We start from the raw sequence: 11676 nt of genomic DNA on the forward strand, positions 1-11676 counted from the left end.
TTTAGTAGAGATGGGTTTGCACCATGTTGGTCAGGCCGGTCTCAAATGCCTGACCCCAGGTGATCTACCAGCCTTGGCCTCCCAAAGTGCTGGGATTAAAGGTGTGAGCCACCATGCCTGGCTTGAACTTACATTCTAATAGAAGAAACAGACATTAAAAACTAATACAGTTTGGTGTGACAAGTTGTTAAACCAAGATATAGAAGATGCAATGATGGATATATACAAGACACAGAGAAGGCTTCTTCATCCATTCAGTTATTCAGTAAACATGCTGGGCTCAGTGGCTTACATCTGTAATCCCAGCACTTTGGGAGGCTGAGGCAGGGGGATCACCTGAGGTCAGGAGTTCAAGACCAGCCTGACCAACATAATGAAACCCTGTCTCTACTAAAAATACAAAAATTAGGTGGGCATAATGGTGGATGCCTGTAATCCCAGCTACTTGTGAGGCTGAGGCAAGATAATTGCTTGACTTCAGGAGGGGGAGGTTGCAGTAAGCCAAGATCACGCCATTGCACCCTAGCTTGGGCAACAGAGCGAGACTCTATCTCAAAAAAACCAAAAAACATTTATTTACTTAGTGCCCACTAAGTGCCAGACACTATACTAGATTCTGCAAGTAAAATTATGGGCAAAATCAGACATAGAACCACCTTTATGGATCCAGGCGCAGTGGCTCATGCCTGTAATCCCAGAACTTTGGGAGGCCGAGACAGGTGGATTACTTGAAGTCAGGAGTTCAAGACCAGCCTGGCCAATACGATGAAACCCCATCTCTACTAAAAATACAAAAACAAGCTGGGCATGTGCCTGTATTCCCAGCTACTCAGGAGGTTGAGGCATGAGAATTGCTTGAACCTGGGAGGCAGAGGTTTCAGGGAGCTAAGATCATGCCACTGCACTCTAGCCTGGGTGACAAAGTGAGACTCTGTCTCAAAAGAAAATAACTACCCTTATGGGCTTATGGGGGATGGGGACATAACGTTAATAGAATTGTCACAAAGTAAGTGAAAAATATCATGATAGAGTTCTTGGTTATAGGCATAGAAACTGACTCAGGCTGACTTAAACAGAAAAGGAATTAACTGGGAGGACATCGGGTGGTTCACATGATCACAGGAAAGGCTGCAGACCAGGCTCAAAAGACAGACCTGGCATTTCTCCTCCCAAGTTTTCCTTTTTTGGAGACAGGACCTTGCTCTGTCACCCAGGCTGGAGTGCAATGGTAAAATCATAGCTTACTGCACCTCAAACTCCTGGGCTCAAGCAATCCTGCAACCTCAGCCTCAGCCTCCTGAGTAGCTGGGACTACAGATGCACCACCACAGCCAGCTAATTTTTCTTTTTTGTACAGATGGCATCTCACTATGTTACCCAGGCTGGTCTCGAACTCCTGGCCTTAAGCAGTTTTTCCGCTTGGCCTCCTAAAGTGCTGGTATTACAGGCATGAACAACCATCCCAGCCACTTCCCCAGTTTTCCACTGGACTCTTCTCCTCTGCCCTCTTCTAGGTATAACATTCCCACATCCAGAGCCTTTGGGATTTGTATTTCCATTTCCAACTGAGATGGGCTGTTAGGTATGGGAGTCTGAGGTCTAATTGTGCTTTATGCCGATTTTCAAATATTCCATCACTTTTCAGCCCCCTCATCCCTCCTGCCTTCCTAAATACTTGATGTCACCAATTCCTGAGCCTTGGTGCAACTTGCATGCTTGACTTTGCTCCACCAAGTCAGGTACCATTCCTATTTCTGTTGGCTTCCATTTTTGTTCTCATTGTTTTTTGGGTATGATTTTTGAGAGATGAAGGCAAAAACATCTTTAAGTTGATGTGTTTTGTTCTCTTTGAGGCAGCTTTCCTACACAAGATTATTCAGATTTTTTTTTCTTTTGAGATGGAGTATTGCTGTCACCCAGGCTGGAATGCCGTGGCACAGTCTTGGCTCACTGCAACATCCGCCTTCCAGGTTCAAGCGATTCTCCTGCCTCAGCCTCCTGAGTAGGTGGGATTACAAGCACCTGCCACCATGCCCAGCTAATTTCTATATTTTTTAGTAGCGGTGGGGTTTCACCATGTTAGCCAGGCTGGTCTGGAACTCTTGACCTCAAATAATCCAACTGCCTTGGCCTTCCAAACTGCTGGGATTACAGGCATGAACCACCATAACTGGCCATTCACAGATTTTTAAAAAAATAACATTAAATTGATTGAAGTAACAGTAAAGTGTAGTTTTGTTTTGTTTTGTTTTGGTTTGGTTTTTTTTGAGACGGAGTCTTGCTCTTTCGCCAGGCTGGAGTGCAGTGGCACAATCTCAGCTCACTGCAACCTCCGCCTCCTGGGTTCAAGCGATTCTTCTGCCTCAGCCTCACGAGTATCTGGGACCACAGGTGCGTGCCATCACACCCGGCTAATTTTTTTGTATTTTTAGTAGAAACGGGGTTTCACCATGTTGGCCAGGATGGTCTTGATCTCTTGACCTCGTGATCCACCCACCTTGGCCTCCCAAAGTGCTGGGATTACAGGCATAAGCCACCATGCCCCGCCAGTAAAGTGTAGTTTTTCCTCAAGCTTTCAAGTTTGATTTATAGTTCTTCTTCTTTTTTTTTTTTTTTTTTTTAACTTTAAGTTCTGTGGTACATGTGCAGAATGTGCAGGTTTGTTACATAGGTACACATGTGCCGTGGTGGTTTGCTGCACCTATCAACCCATCATCTAGGTTTTAAACTCTGCATGCATTAGATATTTGTCCTAATGCTTTCCCTCCCCTTTCCCCACAACTCTCAACAGGCCCTGGTGTGTGATGTTCCCCTCTCTGTCTCCATGTGTTCTCATTGTTCAGCTGCCACTTACAAGTGAGAACATGCAGTGTTTAGTTTTCTGTTCCTGTGTTAGTTTGCTGAGAATAATAGCTTCCAGCTTCATCTGTGTCCCTTCGAAGGACATGAACTCATTCTTTTTTTATGACTACAATAGTTCTTACTATTCTATTTATAGACTAGCAACTAAAATAATCCTTGAGTAAGTTCAATACATTTAAAGATTAAATATTTTGTTTCTTTTTTTTAAAACAGGGTCTCACCATGTTGCCCAGGCTGGTTGTGAATTCCTGGGCTCAAGCGATCCTCCTGTGTCAGCCTCCCAAAGTGCTGGCGTTACAGGCATGAGTCACCATGCCTGGCCATTTAAACACTTAAAATTGCATTCATAAATTTGGCACATACAATTTTATTTTCCAACCCTTCATTTTTCTGACTGGTAAATGTTCTCAAGTACTGAAATAATTCTTATAAATTAAAAAATAAATCTAAATATGGTAACTCTCCTATTAAATATTCTGATAATGCTTCCAAACCTAATACAATGTTTTTACACTCTCCAACATTGACTTACAAGTCTAAATGAGCTACCTAAAGACAATTTTAAAATTTTATTTAAAATTTAATTTAGTTTTAGATTCAAGGAGTGCACGTGTATGTTTGCTACAAGAGTGTATTGCATACTGGTGGGGATGGATTGGGGTTCTAGGGTATCCTTTACCCAAATAGTGAACATTGTACCTGATAGGTAATTTTTCAACCCCAATCCCCCTGCAAACTTCCTCCCTTTGGGTGTCTATTATTTCCATCTTTATGTTCATGTATGCCCATTGTCAAGCTACCACATATAAGTAAGAACATGTGGTATTTGATTTCCTGTTTCTGAATGAGTTCACTTAGAATAATGGCCTCTAGCCCCATCCATGTTATTGCAAGGGACATGATTTCATTCTTTTTTACGGCTGCATAGTGTCCCATGAGATATCTATCTATCTATCTATATCACATTTTCTTTATTCAGTCAACTGTTGATGGGCACTTAGGTTGGTTTCATGACTTTGCTATTGTGACTAGTGCTGTGATAAACATATGAGTGCAATTGTCTTTTTCAATATAATGATTTCTAAGGAAATCATTTTTTATAAAAATTGGGATCACAAATTACAGAAGATACGAAGGACCTGGGAACACGTTAAAGTTTGCCCCAAGGATGCACTCAGCAAAGTCCAGACTGTGAGAACCTCTTCAGGGCAAACAACCTGGTTTATTTGACAAATAAATACAGGAAAAAAAAGAGAGAGGAATCGAGGAGAAACTGGTAAAGAAACTTAAAAGTGATATTAAACAGTTAAAATGAATGGATTCAATTTGGATCCTGATTCAAACAAGCAAAACAAATTTAAAAGATGACATTTATGAACCATTTGGAAAAAGTTGTATATTCACTAGATATTTGAGAATGTTAAATAATCCTTGTCAATTTTTAAAAATTCATAATGACACATGGTTAAGTTAGAAGAAAGGAGTTCTTACCTATTAGTGAATCTTAGTGAGATAGTTATGGATGAAATTACAGGCTACGTGTGATTCGCTTCAAAATAATATGGGAGAAGGTACAAGGTGGGAGTACAGATTAAATAAAATTGGCCATGAGTTATCATTGTTGAAGCTGAATGAGAGGTACCTGGTAGTTTATTATACTATTCTTTCTAATTTTGTGTATGTTTGAAATTTTCTGTAATAAGAAGTCTTTTAAAAATTAGAATCATAGGCCAGGCACAGTGGCTCACACCTGTTCTCTCAGCATTTGGGGAGAATAAGGTGGGGGGATGGCTTAAGCCCAGGAGTTTGAGGCAAGCCTGAGCAATATGGTGAGACCCTATCTCTACATTAAAAAAAAAAAAATTAGCTGGGCATGGTGGTGCACCTATGGTTCCAGCTACTTGGGAAGCTGAGGTGGGAGGATCACTTGAGTCTGGATGTCAAGGCTGCAGTGAGCCAGGATAGTATCACTGCCCTCCAGCCTGGGCGGCAGAGTGAGAGACCCCATGCAAAAGAAAAGAGAATTACAAAGAAACCTAATAGGCCACAAAGTGAATCTAATACATCCTAAGGACTTACACATAGAATACATACATGGAAATTATATATATAATAATATATGGTATGTATATATGTACACACCATGTATTATATGTGATGTGTACACATATATGCACACACAGACATAGATACACACGTATATATCTGTTAGTGAAATAAACCAGATCCACCTACAGTGCTATTTTCCAGTATACACACACACACTCACACGCATGTCTCTATCACAGATTGGCATCTGCAGTGGGTTCGGGCGGCAGTCTTGTGTCTTATGAGACTGGGCCCTTAACCCATGGGAAATGGGAAGATGGAGAGGTCAGGGTAATTTTTACTCTGAGTTACTCCTTTAAGGTCACCTCAGGCTGGCTATGCCCTTCAATTGAAGGTTACTGCTCCTCTCAAGGTAGCCGCTGCAGAGCTCTCTTTTCTGGGCTCTGATAACTCTCCCCAACTTTGTGCTTTCAGGCCTGGAGGGGCATGAAAGAACAGCCAGTATTACTAAGCCCAAATTCTTCTTCTTCTATTAGTACTAGTACTGGTACTGCTGCTGCTGCTGCTACCACCACTACTACAAACCCTCCTGAAATCATCCCAATTTGAGTAGGTCATCTGTTTTCTTCTGGGACCCCAACAGATATACCAACCTTTCCAAATTTTTTTTTTTTTAAGACGGAGTCTCCTCTGCCGCCCAGGCTGGAATGTATTGGCATGATCTCAGCTCATTGCAACCTCCAACTCCTGGATTCAAGTGATTTTCCTGCCTCAGCCTCCTGAGTAGCTGGACTGCAGGTGCGTGCCACCATGCCCAGCTAATTTTTGTATTTTTAGTGAAGATTGGATTTTGCCATGTTGGCCAGGCTGGTCTCGAACTCCTGATCTCAGGTGATCCGCCCACCTCGGCCTTCCAAAGTGCTGGGATTATAAGTGGAGCCACTGCACCCAGTAGTTATACCAACTTAAAGCTAGAAACTATTATTGTTCATTTTAGACCAGATTTATTTTTTCATTTTTAGTTACTTTCATTAGATTATTCCTGGTAGTCAAAAGGGAAGGCTTTTATTTTCATGCTTAAGAAACAAGTCATCTCCTTAGGATAAATTTTCACTAAAACTTATTAGACAAGATTTTGTTAAGCATCTATAAGGTGTGATCATAGTTAGCATTGATTGAGTGCTTACTACCTGCTAGGTAGTTTGCTAAGCTTTTTGCTCACTTTCTGTATTCCACCCAACAATTCTATAAAGTGGATTACACATGTGAGCCACCACACCCAGCCAGAAAACATTATTATTATCTTACTTTTATAAAGGATAAACTGAGACTCAAAAATATTAAATAATTAAATTACCCCAAATAACATAGTTAAGAAGGAAGGGGAGATTCAAATTTAGGCAGCTAGACTCTCAGATTCCATTTCTTTTCTTTTTGTTTTTTTATTTCTTTTTATTTTTTAGAGATGGGGTCTCACTATGTTGCCAGGCTGGAGTGCAGTGGCTATTCACAGGTGCGATCCCACTACTGATCAGCACGGGAGTTTCGACCTGCTCCATTTCCGACCTGGGCCGGTTCACCTCTCCTTAGGCAACCTGGTGGTCCCCGCTCCCAGGAGGTCACCATATTGATGCCAAAATTAGTGCGGACACCCAATCAGCGTAGGGCACTACAGCCCAGAACTCCTGAGCTCATACAATTCTCCCACCTCAGCCTCCTGAGTAGCTGGGACTACAGGCACGCACCATCGCACCCAGCTAGACTCCATTTCTCAACCTCTGTACTCTACTGCCTACCTAACATTATGCTGGACCTCCAAGAGCTACAAAGATAAGAATTAAGATGGTCTTGGCTGGGCACAGCGGCTCACGCCTATAATCCAAGCACTTTGAGAGGCTGAAGGTGGGTGGACCACTTGAGGTCAGGAGTTTGAGACCAGCCTGGGCAACATGATGAAATCCAGTCTTTACAGAAAAACACAAAAAATTAGCTGGGCATGATGGCTTGTGCCTGTAGTCCCAGCCACTAGGGAGGCTGAGGTGGGAGGATTGCAATTTGAGCCTGGGAAGCAGAGGTTGCAATGAGCCAAGATCGCACCAATGCATTCCAGACTGGGTGACAGCACAGGACCCAGGACCCTGTCTTGAAAATTTTAAAAATAATAATAATAAAATTAAAAAGAAATAAATTTATATTTAAAAAGAAAGAAAGAAGATGGTCCCACACATGGGGAACCCTTTAAGGTCTTAAGGATAAAGAAGACATTAAGTGTAAAACTCATTTGGAGTGTTCTTAAGAAAACGTTTGAAGGAAAAGTAGTTTCTAACTTGTGATCTGTATTGTACTCAGTAGTATACAGTACAATTTCATTTTCATCAATGCTAATCCTTTATAGATATTTTTCTTGAATCATTTCTGATTTGAATTATTTTGATTCTGTCATTTCAGTTAGGATTAGTTTCCTCTGTTAGTAAAAGACAAAGAATTAGGTTGGTGCAATTTTGCAGCAACCTAATATTTTGTCTTTTACTAACAGAGCAGCAGTTTGTCTTCATAGATTATTTGGCAAATTAAATTCACTTCCTCAGGAAAGCCTTTCCTGTTGTGAGTACATCAGTCAGATGTTCCTGGTACGTGCTCCATGACATCCCTTTCCTCTGAGACACTCAACATAATTGTCATAAAATAATTAATCCCATCATTATGTATTTAATATCTGTCACCCTCTGACTATATAATCTGTGAAAACAAGTTGCTGCTCTGATGTCTGGCAAAAGTTGGTGCAATTACTTTTGCAGTAACTTTTGCCATTACTGTTAATGGCAAAAACTGCAATTACTATAACAGCAGCTTAAACAAAATAAAAGTTTACTTCTCTCTTTTGTAAAAATCTGTGAAGGAAGTCTCAGGAACCTTGTCCACAAAGTTGTCAAAAATCCAGACCCTTTCCAGCTGACTGCTCCATCATTCCAAGGTCAGGGTCATCCTAGCATTCTAAGATAATGACCATTAAATCCACACTCCAAGAGGAAGGATGAAATAGGGAGCAAAGGGTGCATACCGGTTGTCTTTAAGGAAGTCACATGACCACACCTTGGATTGCAAGGGAAGCTGAAAAATGTAAATATATTTATTTATTTATTTGAGACTGGGTCTCGGTCTGTCACCTGGGCTGGAGTGCAGTGGCATGATCTCGGCTCACTGCTACCTCTGCCTCACGGGTTCAAGCAGTTCTCATGCCTCAGCCTCCTGAGTAGCTGGGATTACAGGTGCATGCCATCATGCCAGGCTAACTTTTTGTAAAAAATAAAAAATGAAATAAAGTGTGAATTTTGTAATTGTGGATAACCGTATACCCCTGAATTAGGGGTTCTGTTAATACAGAGGAAGGGGAGGAACATCTGTTGGGGATAGCTTGTAGTTTCTGCTGTAGATTTCTGAGTTTCTGGTGGGAACATTTACCCCTGTGATTTAAGGTATATCATTTATCTTAACAAGACAAACCAAGCTCTTCTTAAAGAGAACACTTAATGCTTACTAGAAAAACAGGGTCTTGATTTTTGATTAAGTTTGAAATGATGTAGGGTCCTAGAAAGCTTTATTTATTAATTTTGTTTTAGGCCAGTCAAGTGAAGCAGCAGGAGTGGAGAAGGAACAAAGAAATCTGTAACTGGTTATGATCAATGAGTTGTAAACACCACTGCACTTGAATCAGCCGGATTTTAAGTGTTGGCTGCCAGGAGTAACGTAACATAAATCTGCCTTTGCCATCAGCCTCATTGCTTATTCTAGTCACACAGGCCTTATTTATTTATTTATTTAGTCACACAGTCCTTCCCTCCCCCCTCCCCTCCCCCACTTCCCCTCCTCCCTTACCTCCCTCTCCCCTCCCTTTCCCTCCACTTCCCATGGCTCGCTATGCTGCCCAGGCTTGTCTCAAACTCCTGGCTTCAAGCAATCCTCCTGCCTCACTATGCCCCCACCCCTACCACCAGTTGCTGGGATTCTAAGCTGAGTCACCACACCAGCTCTGTTTCTTGGAAGAATCACACGATTTCCTATGTTAGCGCCTTCACATGGGCTGCTCCCTCAGGCCCTCTTCATCTGCAACTTCTACTCTTCGTTCACATTTCTGCTTAGATTCGCTTCCTCTGGAAAGCCTTTCCTGTCGTGAGTACACTAGTCAGACGTTCCTGGTATGTGCTCCTTGCCATCCTTTTCCTCTGACACACTCAACATTATTGTCATAAAATAATCTCATTATTATATATTTAATATCTGTCACCCTGACTATATAATCTGTGAAGACAAACTGCTGCTCTGATGTCTGGTACATATAATAGGTCCTCAATAAATATTTATTAGAAAAGTAAATGAATTAGAATAAATTAAAAATCTAGGCGTTACAGGAAAGCACCTAATAATGAATTAACTTTAAAATGAAAACGATCATCTTGGGAGGCTGAGGAAAGAGAATCGCTTGAGCCCAGGAGTTTGAATCCAGCCTTGGCAAAACAACAAGATCCCATTTCAAAAAAAAAAGATGAAAGCTATATTGGAAGGATTTCTCTGTCTTTTTTTTTTTTTTTTTTTTTTTTTCAGAGACAGGGTTTCACTATGTTGCCCAAGCTGGAGTGGAGTGCAGTGGTGCAATTGTGGCTCACTGCAGGCTCAACCTTGTGGGCTCAAGTGATCCTCCAACCTCAGTCTCCTGTGTAGGTGGGACTAGAGGCATATGCCACCACACCTGGCTATTGTTTATATTTTTTGTAGAAACGGGGGCCTCACTATGTCACCTAGGCTGCTCTCGAACTCCTGGGCTTAAGTAATTCTCCTGTCTTGGCCTCCCAAAGTGCTGGGATTACAGGTGTGAGCCACCATGCCCAGACTTCATTTTTAAAAAACATAATTAAAAATTTTTTATATTGTTGGGGTCTCACTGTATGGCCCAGGCTGGTCTCAAACTCCTGGGCTCAAGAGATCTTCCTGTCTTGGCCTCTGATAGTGCTGGATTACAGTCATGAGCTACCATACCCAGTGTAAAGATCTTGAATAATTGAAATAACCTTCTAAGTCCTGATGATCCCTTGGAGGCTTGTGGTTCTACTCTCGCAATATTTAGGGTGTTCATAGGAAAAAATAGGTGCATACATGTATATGTTTATTTATATATGCATATTAACAATAATAGGAGAAAACCTAATGTAATGTGTTTGTGTGAAAGGAAGGGAGTTTGAAGGAGAATCAGGCTATCTGGTCCATATCTCAGCTCCACCATTTATTTGCCCTAGAACTTTAGAATAGTACACATAATGTGCTCAATAAATGTTAGCTATTGTCATCATATAGCTATAAGAAGAGAGCTGGGTGCTGCGGCTCAAGCCTGTAATCCCAGTTACTTAGGAGGATGAGACAGAAGGATTGCTTGAGGCCAGGAGTTGGAGACCAGCCTGGGCACTATAGCAAGACACTGTCTCAAAGAAAAAAAAGAAATGTAAATTGAAAGGTTATACATCAAAATGTTGCAGTGATTATCTCTTGGGTTTTGTTTTTTAAATCTGCATTCATTTTTAAAAGATCTGTTTTACTTGTTGTTGATATTGGATCTTGCTATGTTGCTCAGGCTGGTTTTGAACTCATGCACTCAGTCAATCCTCCCCAGTCAGTCTCTGGAGTAGCTGGGATTCCAGGTGCACTCCACAGCACCTAGTCTAATCTATATTTTCTATTTTGAAAGACTCATGGCTCAGCCAGGACAGTGGTTAAGTTCACGAGCACTGGCAATAGTAGTTCCTGGGTTCAAAGCACAGTAACTTGGGTGACTTGGAACAAGTTACTTAACCTGTCTGTGCTTCTGTTACTTCTGTTTGTAAAATGACAGTCACAATAATTGTTTAAGTGTTTAGGAAGATATTCCTAATGGTTTGGTCGTAAGATTGCTCTGGTCTTTGCTCTTTGATTGATATGAAGAACGAAATTTTTTTTCTGGGCAGTTACAGAAAAAAAGGCAATCACCTTTTAAACTGAAGCCATTTGATGCCAATTCCAAAGTTCTAGAATTTTGTCTGTTTTGTCATTTTACTAGCATGAATGTAAAGCCCTTGTAGCCAGGCACAGTGGCTCATGCCTGTAAGCCCAGTACTTTGTGGAGGCTGAGGTGAGTGGATCACTTGAGGTCAGGAGTTTGAGACCAGTCTGGCCAACATGGTGAAACTTCATCTCTATTAAAAATACAAAAATTAGCTGGGCATTGTTTTGGGTACCCGTTATCCCAACTATTCGGGAGGCTGAGGCAGGAGAATCACTTGAACCTGGGTGGTAGAGGTTCCAGTGAGCCAAGATTGCACCACTGCACTCCAGCCTGGGTAACTAAGCGAGAATCCGTCTTAAAAATAAATAAATAAATAAAATTAAAAAGCACTTTTATGTAGGCCAATGTAAGTTATTTGCTGGTATTTCAAGTTTGTATTTTTGGAAATGATAGTTTTTAACTTGCTAGCACTGAACTCTTAAGTTATGAACACCTCGTGACATGGCCTCTCTTACTTCATCGTATTTATTTTCCTTCTACCCTTCTCACTGCCACTCCTGGGAGGCCCTTGCTCAAGGTTATCCTACTCCATCTGATCTCTATGTGTTGGAATTCCCTGGGACTAGCTTCCAGGTCCTTTATCTTTTTTTCTATACCTAACCCAACCTCTACTCTCCAAACACACCTCTCCAAGTACCTGTCTTTTGCTTTTTGGTTTTTTTTTTTTTTTTTTT

The sequence above is a fragment of the Cebus imitator genome, unplaced genomic scaffold (assembly GCF_001604975.1).
Source record: "Cebus imitator isolate Cc_AM_T3 unplaced genomic scaffold, Cebus_imitator-1.0 Scaffold212, whole genome shotgun sequence".
In the NCBI taxonomy this organism is placed as follows: Eukaryota; Metazoa; Chordata; class Mammalia; order Primates; family Cebidae; genus Cebus; species Cebus imitator.